Raw genomic sequence first — 14,007 nt, 5'->3', positions numbered from 1 at the left:
ACTAGACACATTCTGGATTGCATCTTTTATATACACTATTTTAATTACTTCTTAGAATAACAACTCTGGGGTGCACACATTTTGAATTATTTATGTGTTTATTTATTTATTTATTAATATATTTATTTGAGATACGCTTTCTCAAATAAATATATTAATAAATAGACCTAGCAAAGCTGGAATTCACTATGTAAACCAGACTGGCCTCAAACTTAGAGATCTGGCTTCTGGCTACCTCTGCCTCCCAAGTACTAGGATTAAGGTGTGCACCCAGCCATATTATGAATCCCAAACTAATTATTGTCTTGTTCTCTGTATAACTCAGAAGGTTTCCTTTTTTGTTGTTGTTGTTGACTTGCCTAGATAATTTTCATGTCTCTACTGGAAAAAACAGTCAACATCCATCACTGGATTTAGCTTGCAGATACTTCCAACTGGCTGATCACTGAGCTCTGGGAAAACCAGTGTTCTTTCCATGGCCAATATCTTGAAGCAGGGTGAGTGCCTTGTTGTTGCTCTCCACAATTCTGCTTATGGTGCTCATTCCATTTCATGTTGTTATCATAATTCCTCACATTTCTATCTGTCTTTATGTTCATCTGTTTACCAAGAATTTTAACTTAACATTTTTGTTAAGGATAATAACAAAATAATTCTAATGATTTCAATTACTCTTAAAAATGACTCTGAAGGGAAAACAGAGTTCTGAGGACAGTTTAAGTCATTACTGAAAAAAATAAAGGAAAAAAAAAACATCACTTCTGATTAGAATATAAGAGTCAAATGCTGCTGGGTGGTGGTGGCATTCTAGAGGCAGAGCGAGGTAATTCTCTGTGAGTTTGAGGCCAGCATGATCTACATGGAGAGTTCTAGGACAAGCATTGCTACACACAGAGAAAACTGTCTCAAAAACAAACAAACAAAAACCAAGACAAAAGGAGACAAAAACAAAACTGAGTCAAATGTTCCTGGGCACAAAAAGTGTTCTGTTGTTATCCCTATATACATAGGAGTTGATCTTAATACAGTTTGAATATATAAAAATTAGCTGTATAATCTCAGTCACTAGAGTTTGTCACTAGAGCTATCAATAAAGGAACATTGGAATTTCAGCAAGAGGCAATGATTCAATGCTTGTTTATACTATATATTAGTTGGTTGTCTTAATGACTTTGTGAATTTAGAGTCTCTATTCCTTTTAGCCCAAAAATCAATTATAAAGTCAATTTATTAACAAGATTACACAAAACCACAGATAGGTAAAACTGCATATATTAAGAAACATAAACAGCAAATTTGGTTTACCAAAAAATATATTACAAATTTATTGTTTAGCTCATGAAATTTATTATAAATCTACAACAAAGATCTGGGCAGTATTTAGCAACACTGATGAGGAAGGCACTGCTATCACAAATAAGCCAGTAAAAAAACAAAAACAAACAAACAAACAAACAAAAACAAAACAAAACAAAACAAAAAACAAAGAAACAAGGTGCTATAGACTTGTGAAGAAAAAAGATTATGACAGAACCTGAAGTTGCAAACTTATGTGCCAGGATTACAACAAACTCAGTAACAGGACTAAGGAGTGGAGTACATGGGTCAAGACTTAAAGATCATCCTTAGAGGCTACAACAAACTCAGTAACAGGACTAAGGAGTGGAGTACATGGGTCAAGACTTAAAGATCATCCTTAGAGGCAATGGCCACAGAGAAGTATAGAAATTGATTTTAAGACATGATCTAATGGAATGCCTAAAATATATTTATTGAATAAAATATTCTAAATCTCAGAATGTCTAAATCATTATATGCAGATGACAGTAAGTTATGAACTAAGAGTTGGATATTAAAGAGATAAATGAAAAAGAAGAGTGTAACTGGGGAAAAACTTTATTGAAGTCTGAAAATAATAGACTAACAGGAAGTTAAGAAATAACTGGAATAGAACATTCTTTTTTTAAATCCTTCCAATTCCACAATTAAAATTTATATAATTACTAAAATTTGCAAATAGCCAATTTACAAGGAAGTTATGCTAACAGGCTATGAACACAAGGAACCACATTATCATTATCAGGTGAAAGAGAAATGGGAGCTCAAACCACAAAGAAATAGCATTTCACAGACAGTGGGTGGCTGTGATAAAAGAGACCAGCAACAATACATGTTGGCAAGAATGTCAGAAAACTGGAACTTGACACTTTGCCTGTGGAATGAAAAGTGACTCCTTTTCAAAACAGTTCCTGTAAAACAAAGGACATTTTAGTACGCAGTTAGAACAGGAACAGAACAGGCTTTTTTTTTTTTTTTTTCCCTTTTCTTTTTCTCTTTCTTTCTTTCTTTCTTTCTTTCTTTCTTTCTTTCTTTCTTTCTTTCTTTCTTTCTTTCTTTCTTTCTTTCTTCTTCTTCTTCTTCTTCTTCTTCTTCTTCTTCTTCTTCTTCGGTTTTTTTTTTTTTTTTGGTTTTTTTTTTGGTTTTTTTGAGACAGGGTTTCTCTGTGTAGCCCTGGCTGTCCTGGAACTAACTCTGTAGACCAGGCTGGCTTCAAACTCAGAAATCTGCCTGCCTCTGCCTCTCAAGAAATCAGGACATGTGTTTTACCAGAATAACAGTAGAATAATTTGTGAACTTCTAAGTGGACATTCTGTAGTATACTATTAATTGTTATTGAGACTAGTGAAATGTGATCTAAACTTGAGGCTTCAAAGGAGCTGAAAACAGAATGTTGTTTATTATGCTTATTTTTTTATCCAAAATAATATTATCTCTAAATACCTATACATAGAAATATAGATGTCTTAGTCACTGTTTTATTGCTGTGATAAGATGTTATGACCAAGATAATTCTTACATAAAATTTTTAATTGTGGCTTGCTTATAGTTTCAGTGGTTGTTAGTCTGTTTCATCATGGTAGGGTACATGGCTACAAGCATACTGCTGGAGAAATATTTGACATTTCTATCTTCTGATCCACAGGAAGAGAGAGACAGAGAGACTCTGGGTTTGATATTAGCCTTTGAAACCTCACAGTTCATTCAAGGTGACACTCTTTCTACAAAAGACCATACCTTTTTACCCTTCTAATAGTACACTTCCTGGTGATAGCATTCAAATATATGAGTCTATTTGTGTGTGTGTGTGTGGATTCTTAATCAAATGACCACAATATGTATGTGCATTTACTTCAACTGTAGAGAAAGGTTTTGCACTATAATTTGGAATTTTAGTTCAACTACACGTCTTTTGTGTATCTTTCAAATGATAGGATCCATGTTGCTACAGAACATGGAGAAACTCAATTTTCTTTTTTTTGGGGGGGGGGGAATGGCTACATAAGGAGAAATGCTTTTAAATGAGAGAAGTGAACATCTTGTTCATCATGCGGTTTTGCGTCTTTTATAAAAATGAGTGCTTAAAATTCATTCAGTTCACATGTTTTCTGCCTGTATATTTTGTGAAATGACTAACTTTCACTAGTCAACTCCAAGAGTTTTCCCAAACTGTAGTGTCACACAATACCATCGTTAATGGTGTAGTGATGAGTAGGTGACATCCTGCCCTCATTGTTTAGACTTCAGCAGGGAATGTGAGGAGGTGAAATGACAGTTTATGTATTAGTCACTTATTCAAGTGTGACCATTGTATGCATATACGTGTTCATGTGAGTGTGTGAAAGTACACATTGTGTGTATGTGGATGAGGAGGCTACAAGTTGAAATCAGATAATTTCCTCTCCAAACTTACATATTTAACCAACTGAATCATTTTCCTAGCCATGGAAAAGCATATTTTATACTTAAGTACAAATTAAGTATACATTTAAAAGAAAATTAAGACATCAATTTTCTTATTCTTTTTTAAATTTTTATTAGATATTTTCTTCATTACATATCAAATGCTATCCCAAAAAACCTATACCCTCCCCCTGCCCTGCTCCCCTACCAATTCACTCCCATTTCTTGGCCCTGGCATTCCCCTGTACTGGGGATATAAAGTTTGCAAGACCAAGGGGCCTCTCTTCCCAAAGATAGCCGGCTAGGCCATCTTCTGCTACATATGTGGCTAGAGCATGAACTCTGGGGGTATTGGTTAGTTCATATTATTGTTCCACGTATAGGGTTGCAGACCCCTTTAGCTCCTTGGGTACTTTCTCTAGCTCCTTCATTGGGGGCCCTGTGTTCCATCCAATAGATGACTGTGAGCATCCACTTCTATATTTGCCAGGCAGTCACACTAAACAGCTATATCAGGGTCCTTTCAGCAAAATCTTTCTGGCATATGAAATAGTGTCTGGGTTTGGTGGCTGATATGGCATGGACCGCTGGGTGGGGCAGTCTCTGGATGGTTCATCCTTTTGTCTTAGCTCCAAACTTTGTCTCTGTAACTCCTTCCATGGGTATTTTATTCCCTATTCGAGGGAAGAATGAGGTATCCACGTGTTGGTCTTCCTTCTTCTTGATTTTCTTGTGTTTTGCAAATTGTATCTTGGGTATTCTAGGTTTCTGGGCTAATATCCACTTATCAGTGAGTGCATATCAAGTGACTTCTTTTGTGATTGGGTTACCTCACTAAAGATGATATCCTCCAGATACATTCATTTTGCCCAAGAATTTCATAAATTCATTGTTTTTAATAGCTCAGTAGTACTCCATTGTGTAAATGTACCACATTTTCTGTATCCATTCCTCTGTTGAGGGATATATGGGTACTTTCCAGCTTCTGGCCATTGTACATAAGGCTGCTATGAACACGGAGCATGTGTCCTTCTTACCAGTTGGAACATCTTCTGGATATATGCCCAGGAGAGGTATTGCTGGATCTTCCAGTAATACTATGTACAGTTTTCTGAGGAACCTCCAGACTGATTTCCAGAGTGGTTATACAAGCTTGCAATCCCACCAGCAATGAAGGAGTGTTCCTTTTTCTCCACATACTCCCCCACATCTGTTGTGTCCTCTATTTTTGATCCTAGCCATTCTGACTGGTGTGTTTGAGGAGAGTTGGAATTAGGTCTTTTTTGAAGGTCTGATAGAACTCTGCACTAAACCCATCTGGTCCTGGGCTTTTTTTGTTGTTGGGAGACTATAAATGACTGCTTCTATTTCTTTAGGGGAAATGGGACTGTTAAGATAATTAATCTGATCCTGATTTAACTTTGGTACTTGGTATCTGTCTAGGGAGTTGTCCATTTTATCCAGGTTTTGCAGTTTTGTTGAGTATAGCCTTTTATAGTAGGATCTGATGATGTTTTGGATTTCCTGAGGTTCTATTGTTATGTCTAGGTAGTGGCTATTCCTGGTTGTCAACTTGACTATATTTGGAATGAAAAACAATCCAGAATTGGAAGTCCCACCAGTGACCCTTATCTACAGGCTTGGAGATAGAAGTTTCTGATCTGGATCTTGGTATGGAGATCTTGAGGCATAGTGCCTATGGATTCCAGAAGATTAAATCTCCGAGTTCAAGGTCATCCAGGATTAAAGGTGTGGTGGAACTCACCTTTAATCTGGGCTACACTTTCTGCTGGAGACAATATAAGGGCATTGGAAGAAGGGAGTCTCGTTCTTGCTCCTTCGCCTGCTTGCCTTGTGAGACTGAGTAACTGCTAGATCATTGGACTTCCATTCACAGCTACTACTGAACCATTGTTGGGAATTAGGCTGCAGACTGTAAGACATCAATGAATTCCTTTACTAGATAGAGACTATCCATAAGTTCTGTGACTCTAGAGAACCCTGACTAATACAGAAGTAAAGAACTTTCCTCCATGGCCTCTGCATCAGCTCCTGCTTCCTGACCTGCTTGAGTTCCAGTCCTGACTTCTTTGGTGATGAACAGCAGCATGGACATACAAGCCGAATAAACCCTTTCCTCCCCAACTTGCTTCTTGGTCATGAGGTTTATGCAGGAATAGAAACCCTGACTAAGACAGTCTCCTTTCTCATTTCTGGTTTTGTTAATTAGGATATTGTCCCTGTGCCTTCTAGTTAATCTGGCTAAGGGTTTATCTGTCTTGTTGATTTTCTCAAAGAAACAGCTCCTGGTTTGGTTGAATCTTTGAATAGTTCTTTTTGTTTCCACTTTGTTTGAGTTCAGCCCTGAGTTTGATTATTTCCTGACATCTACTCCTCTTGGGTAAATTTGCTTCATTTAGTTCTAGAGCTTCTAGGTGTGCTGTCAGACTGCTAGTGTATATTCTCTCTAGTTTCTTTTTGGAGGCACTCAGGGCTATGAGTTTTCCTCCTAGGACTGCTTTCATTGTCTCCCATAAATTTGGGTATTTTGTGGCTTCATTTTCATTAAACTCTAAAATGTCTTTAATTTCTTTCATTATTTCTTCCTTGACCAAATTATCATTGAGTAGAGTGTTGTTAAGTTCCCACTTGAATGTTGGCTTTCTATTATTTATGCTGCTATTGAAGATCAGCCTTAGTCCGTGGTGATCTGATAGGATGCGTGGGATAATGTCAATATTTTTGTATCTGCTAAGGCCTGTTTTGTGACTGATTATATGGTTAATTTTGGAGGAGGTGCTGAGAGGAAGGTATATCCTTTTGTTTTAGGATAAAATGTTCTGTAGATATCTGTTAAATCCATTTATTTCATAACTTCTGTTAATGTCCATGTGTCTCCATTTAGTTTCTGTTTCCAGGATCTGTCCATTGGTGAGAGTGGGGTGTTTAAGTCTCCCACTATTATTGTGTGAGGTGCAATCTGTGCTTTGAGCTTTACTAACATTTCTTTAATGAATGTGGCTGCCCTTGCATTTGGAGTGTAGATATTCATAATTGAGAGTTCATCTTGGTAGCTCTTACCTTTGATGAGTATGGAGAACACCCCCTTGTCTTTTTTGATAATTTTGGGTTTGAAATTTTTATGTGATATTAGAATGGGCTACTCCAACTTGTTTCTTCGGACCATTTGCTTGGAAAACTGTTTTCCAGCCTTTTACACTGAAGTAGTGTCTGTCTTTGTCCCTGAGGTGGGTTTCCATTAAGCAGCAAAATGTTGGTTCCTTTTTGTGTAGCCAGTTTATTAGTCTACGTCTTTTTATTGGTGAATGGGGACCATTGATGTTAAAAGAAATCAAAGAAAAGTAATTGCTGCTTCCTCTCATTTTTGTTGCTAAATTTGGGATTCTGTTCTTGTGTCTTTTTTTTTTTTTTAGTTTTGTTGAAGGATTACTTTTTGCTTTTTCTAGGGTGTAGTTTCCATCTGTTTGTTGGTGTTTTCCCTTTATTATCCTTTGAAGGGCTGGATTTGTGAAAAGATATTGTGTGAATTTGGTTTTGTCATGGAATGCTTTAGTTTCTCCATCTATGGTAATTGAGAGTTTTGCTTGGTATAGTAACCTGGGCTGGCATTTGTGTTCTCTTAGGGTCTATATAACATCTGTCCATGATCTTCTAGTTTTCATAGTCTCTGGTGAGAAGTCTAGAGTAATTCTAATAGGCCTGCCTTTATATGTTACTTGACCTTTTTCCCTTACTGCTTTTAATATTCTGTCTTTATTTAGTGTATTTTTTGTTCTGATTATTATGTGTCGGGAGGAATTTCTTTTTCAGTCTATCAGGTCCAGTCTATTTGGAGTTTTTTAGGCTTCTAGTATGTTCATGGGCATCTCTTTCTTTAGGTATGGGAAGTTTTCTTCTATAATTTTGTTGAAGATATTTAATGGCCCTTTGAGTTGAAAAATCTTCATTCTCATCTACTCCTATCTTCTGTAGGTTTGGTCTTCTCATTGTGTCCTGGATTTCCTGGCTGCTTTGAGTTAGGATCTTTTTGCATTTTGCATTTTCTCTGATTGTTGTGCTCATGTTCTCTATGGAATCTTCTGCACCTGAGATTCTCTCTTCCATCTCTTGTCATCTGTTGCTAATTTTTGCATCTATGGCTCCTGTTTTCTTTCCTAGGGTTTCTATCTCCAGAGTTGTCTCTCTTTATGTTTTCATTATTGTTTCTATTTCCATTTTTAGATCTTGGATGGTTTTGTTCAATTCCATCCCATGTTTGGTTGTGTTTTCCTGTAATTCTTTAAGGGATTTTTGGGTTTCTTCTTTAAGGACTTCTAACTGTGTAGCAGTGTTCTCCTGTATTTCTTTAGTGATTTATTAATGCCCTTCTTAAAATCTTCTACCACCATCGTGAGATACGATTTTAAACTCATGTCTTGCTTTTTGGGTGTGTTGGGATATCCAGGACTGGCTGTGGTGGGTGTACTGGGTTCTGATGATGCCCAGTGTTCTTGTTTTCTGTTAGTAAGATTCTTACATTTGTCTTTCGCCATCTGGTAATCTCTGGTGTTAATATACAAGCTGTCTCTGAATGGAGCTTGATCCTCTTCTGATTCTGTTAGCCTCTGTCAGCACTCCTGGGAGTCCAACTCCCACCTGAGTTCCAGTGGCCAGAGCACTCTCTGCAGGTAAGCTCTCTTCTTGCAGGGCAGGTGTCTAGAAGTCTGGAGCTCTGATCCACCTCCTGAGGCTGGTGGTCAGAGCCCTCCCTGTAGTCCGACTCTCCTCTGGTAAGAAAGGTGCCCAGGGGTCTGGGGCTCAACTCTGTCTCCTGGTTGAGGATGAAGGCCCACTGGGACCCTGTCCAGGAAGCTCTGGCACTTCTGTGGCCCATGTGCTCTCAGGTGATCTCAAGGTCTGGGTGTGCTAGGGGTCCTGCGGCATGGAGAGTCCTCTGGGGCGCTAGACACCCTTGGCCAAGTTCATGCAGAAGATGGCCAGGTTGGCCAGAAAGATTTTGCTGAAAGGACCCTGATATAGCTGTCTCTTGTGAGGCTATGCCAGTGCCTGGCAAATACAGAAGTGGATGCTCATAGTCATCTATAGGATGGAATACGGGGCTCCCAATGGAGGAGCTAGAGAAAGTACACAAGGAGCTGAAGGGGTCTGCAACCCTATAGGTGGAACAACAATATGAACTAACCAGTACCCCCGTGGCTTGTGTCTCTAGTTGCATATGTAGCAGAAGATGGCCTAGTTGGCCATCATTGAGAAGAGAGGTCCCCTTGGTCTTGCAAACTTTATATGCCCCAGTACAGGGGAACGCCAGTGCCAAGAAGTGGGAGTGGGTGGGTAGGGGAGCAGGGCAGGGAAGGGTATAGGGGACTTTTGGGATAGCATTTGAAATGTAAATAAAGAAAATATCTAATAAAAATGTAAAATAAAAAATGAAGACACCATAAAGAATGGTAAACTTTTGTTCAGGTCTATGAAGAATTATTCACTACCTTGACTTGAATGCAGTTGCCTGCATGTATTATTTTCCAGTTGGCTTAATGAAAGGGTGTGGTGTTACAGATTGATAAGAGGTTTTTGTACTGGCTAGTTTTTTTTTTGTTTGTTTGTTTGTTTGTTTTTGTTTTGTTTTTTGTTTTTTGTTTTTGTTTTTAAATCAACTCGACACAGGCTAGAGTTATTACAGAGAAAGGAGCTTCTGTTGGGGAAATGCCTCCAGGACATCCAGCTGTAAGGCATTTTCTCAATTAGTGATCAAGGTGGGAGGTCACCTTGTGGGTGTTGCCATCTCTGGTCTGGTAGTCTTGGGTTCTATAACAGAGCAGACTGAGCAAGCAAGAGGAAGCAAGCCAGTAAAGAACATCCCTCCATGGCTTCTGCATCAGCTCCTGCTTTCTGACCTGCTTGAGTTCCAATCCTGACTTCCTTGGAGATGAACTGCAGTATGAAAGTGTAAGCCAAATAAACCCTTTCCTCCCCAACTTGCTTCTTGGTCATGATGTTTTGTTCAGGAATAGAAACCCTGACTAAGAGATTGTAAAGGCTTTCTATGTGACTGTTAGTAATAACCAGACATATTGAGCAGTATTTATCATGCATTACTTACTGGCCCAAATGTGTTGCATACAACCAAATAAATTATTCCTTAGTTTTACATAGACACAGTTGACTCACAATGCTATGTGGCTACACCTACTTCAAAAGTTCTTGGTTGTCTGTCAATGCATAGAAAGAAAAAAGTCTCTCTCTCTCTCTCTCTCTCTCTCTCTCTCTCTCTCTCTCTCTCACTCTCTCTCTCTCTTTCTCTTCAGCAGCCAAACAGCTCATGACAGAACTATCTTGTGTTTCTAGTGTACTTTTTGCATGATGTGTTTATAAAGCATAGAAAATTACTCCTAATATCTTTATGACAGATGTGTTCTTTTTTTTCAAACCAAGGCAAGAACATTCTCAAAAAATAGAAATGATTAACTTTAATTTTATAACAAAATTGGTTAATTTAAGTAACTAATGAATATATTTGAATTATCTTTAAGTATGAAAATTTAGCAAATGTTCATCAAAAAGTAATACTCCATGGAATCTTTGATTATATTGTGTTAAAGGAACCATGTTTACAAAAATTGAATTTTTATTATCTGATGCATTTAATAAAAGGAACATTTTTTTTGTATTCTGTTTTAGATACTACATACCAGTTTAGCAAATATTAAATCTCCTTTACATAAAGAATATGTTGTTTTATAAAATGAGGGGAAGGGTAAATTTTATTTTTACATTTAGTGAATATGGTTCTCTTATACAAACTGATATGGTGTCAAGTTTAGACAAGAAATTAATAAATATTTCCTAAGAGACACCAGGCAAATGATTAGCTGGCAGAACAGCTACAAGAAATACATGGGCTGAAGAATAGTAATTGAGAAGAAAAACAGGTTTACAATCAGCACAAGGACTGCGCAGATATTTTCTATCCCTTTGATTCACCAAAGATAACTTTCACATTTTTCTCTGAGACATTTGTTGTTAACAGATTTTTTTTTTAATAAAAATTATGCTGCATTTTTACTTCCTTCCACCTGCTTTATCCTCTTGTGTGGCTTTATATATTACAAATGGACTGAATGAGGTTTATGTTCAGATTTCCTAATTAGGGAAGACTTCTCATCTGCTGATGAAAATGGACAAATCAGTAGCTTATTTATGTCCTATACAGATATCAATGTGTTTGCATATACATAAAAGAATGTGAAGAATATATAAATTTTACAATATGATTCTTACAGTAATTTCTGAACAATAGCTCACAATGAAAAACCCATATAATCATATTAAGTGAATTACTGATGTTTTAACCCAGAAGTTCTGATTCTCATTAGACATGGACCTTTATCCACTGTCTTACAGAATATTTGCTGCTTTTCAATATAATCTTGTATATTTAGTGTGGGTCTGAATGGATTTTGTTGTAAATAAAGTTCATGTCTGCTTGACTTTGTTTGACATTTCTAATGTGGATCACAGGGATAATGATTTGACCAATACACAATCAGAAATGCTTTCTTAATTGTCTATGCGTGAAACTCTCAGACTTTCCCTGTTCTCTGCTTTTTATCACATGCAGAGTGAAATTGAAAACACTATGAGACAGAAATTAGAGAGCAGTCAGTTGCTAATATCCTGGATCCAGAGGTTCTATTCACACATGATATAGTAGATAGATAGATTATAGATAGACATGCATAAACATGCAAGAATGGAGAACACAGGAATGAAGGAGTTTCTATAAGCTAACAAAATTGACAAGCTAGGAGCTAAGTGGATGGTAGCATTCTGATGGCAAATTAATCATCCATTATAGTTCTAGTACAATTGAAGAAAGGAAAAAATATTAGAAACCCTCAATAATTATTTAATGTTATAGGCAGTGGTAACTGTATATAGGTTTTAAATATTATCAAAATATTAGGTTATCATTTAAACATTTTACATTGATTTTTTTAACTTAATGTCTAATGTTTATGTGTTTTATAATTCTACATGGAAAACAAATCAAATGTAAATGTTTTATGTTATGATTTTAAAGATTTCAATTTAAGCTATGTGAATATGTTTGTGTGTGGGTATGTGCACCTGGGTGTAAGTGTCAAGGGAGGCCAGAGAGAATGTCAGATGGCTTAGAGCTAGGGTTATAGATAATGTGTTAGCAGCCCAACATGGATGTTAGAAATCAAGCTCAGGTCATCTACAAGAGTAATACATGCTCTTAATCACTGAGCCTTCAACCAGCCTTATCTTATGTAAATATATTCACAGCAACAAAGCTTGTTGAATATTTTGAAACTCATGAAAACCTATGCATTCATCTGCCTGATTTCCTGTTGGAACATACAGTCAGATATTTTCATGTTTAGTATCATCAAGTAAAGGAAAAATCTCTTTGAATCCCAGAAGAGATAAAATATGTTGGTAAAAATATTTGTTGAATAATTTCCAGAAACAATTGTGAATACTATAAAGTTATTACTTACCAGAATATATTCTCATTCTGATTCTCCATCCTTTTAAAAACAAAACCACAGAAGCATTCATTTTTCAGAAATATCCAATATCATAAATTTCTGTGCACACAAAATGTAGAATTAAAGTATTATTGAAATGATTCTCTTTTGATATTATGAACTCTTTATTTGTAGACTGTGAAATTCTTGACGGGCAGAATGATGGGCAACTCCAAAGCTGAGACTCCAGCTCAGTGGTAAGGGGTTTGTTTTACCTACATGACAACTAGGATCAAACCCTAGTGCTGATATTGTGACATTTATTTTCAAGAATGAATCTGATAAATTATGCTTTATTTTTCAATGGAAGCACAGCTTTGATTGATATGTGTCCTTTGCTTAATTTCACAACCCAACTGTGTAATAGAAAGCTATATTCTGACTTGTCAAGTGTTCTTTTTTTTTTTTTTTAGTCTATTGTCTTTGTAAAATAGATTTTATTTTAGAGCAGTACTGTGATCATAATAGAATTAAAATGAAGAAAGAGAGATCATTTGTCAATCTTTTACTCTCCATGCACTATATATGTCCTTTCTCATTCAGCATGCTCTATCAAAGGGTTAGGTGAAGCTATTTTGGCACACCCTTGCTATTCCAAGTCCAGGGTTTCTGTTACTACTTTGTGCACATTCTATGGGTTTGAGAAATTAATATTGATATGATGATTACCAATATAGTGTTATTCACTATAGTGCCACTGTTCCAAAAATCCTGTGTACAACTTGTTCAACTCTTACCCTGACCTACAGACATCAATGATCTCTTCCTGTGTTTTTATCTATTCCAGACTGACATAAAGTATGAACAATCCAGAAATAGCCTTTGCTGAGAGTTCTTTCACTTCCTGGCACGGATTCAAGTTTTCTCCCCAACTTGCCTCAGCCTTGACAACATCACGTTTTAGTACTAAATGACGAGCTGCTGTTTGGGATGCTGTTAATACATTAACTTAACTTTTGAATGACATGAATTTTTCAAAAAAAATTAACATTATGAGTAAAAGTGCTATTTTTTTTTCCAAGATAGGGTTTCTCTGTATAGTCTCGGCTGTCCTGGAACTCACTGTGTAGACCAGGTTGGCCTCAAACTCAGAAATCTGCCTGTCTCTGCCTCCCAAGTGCTGAGATTAAAGGCATGTGCTACCACTGCCAGGCTAAAAGTACTACTTATGATAATGTGTGACTGTAGGTTTTCAATTCCTTTGGATAAATGCCAGGGACATGTTTGTTGGATAGTTTAATAAATGTAGTTAGCTTTCTGTGAAACCTACAAGCTATCTTCCAAGGGGATTATCTTAATCCCCACCAGTAAAGAATGGCAGTCTCAGGTCCTACATTCAATAAATACCAATTTTCTGAAATTTCAGCTTCATTTGGTATTTCTTCATCGCTATCATTCTCCACACAGATGTCAAGGTCCTGTGGAATTTTATCTGTTGATTTTTCATGTGTGTATTTCTTTGGTGGCATATCCATTCTAATCTCTGATTTAATTTATAGTTGTGGTGTCTACTTTCTTCTGAGTTTTATGCCTTTTAAAAACTACTCTGCTTGTGCTTTAGTGTCTTATTCTCATGACAGTGTTTTTAAAAGTGGATATTTAAAATTATAATTAAACTAATTTTATCAGTTTTTAAATGAGACATACTTTTGTGTCGCATCTACAAACTCTCTATTAAACTTAAGGTAAT

General features: G+C 36.5%; 1 long non-coding RNA gene across 1 annotated transcript in view; it reads left to right on the top strand.

The window, feature by feature from the left end:
- The window catches only part of 2700069I18Rik (RIKEN cDNA 2700069I18 gene), a 43,000-nt gene extending 29,330 nt beyond the window's left edge, over positions 1-13,670 (top strand). The window contains exons 2-3 of the long non-coding RNA NR_045905.2: positions 12,453-12,514; positions 13,105-13,670. This is a non-coding gene — a long non-coding RNA (RIKEN cDNA 2700069I18 gene). The remainder of the gene's footprint in view (positions 1-12,452; positions 12,515-13,104) is intronic.
- Positions 13,671-14,007: the final 337 nt, after the last annotated feature.

Source organism: Mus musculus, chromosome 3, assembly GCF_000001635.26.
Source record: "Mus musculus strain C57BL/6J chromosome 3, GRCm38.p6 C57BL/6J".
In the NCBI taxonomy this organism is placed as follows: Eukaryota; Metazoa; Chordata; class Mammalia; order Rodentia; family Muridae; genus Mus; species Mus musculus.
Note: the sequence above shows the minus strand (reverse complement) of the source record. Positions and strands in the feature narration are given on the sequence as shown.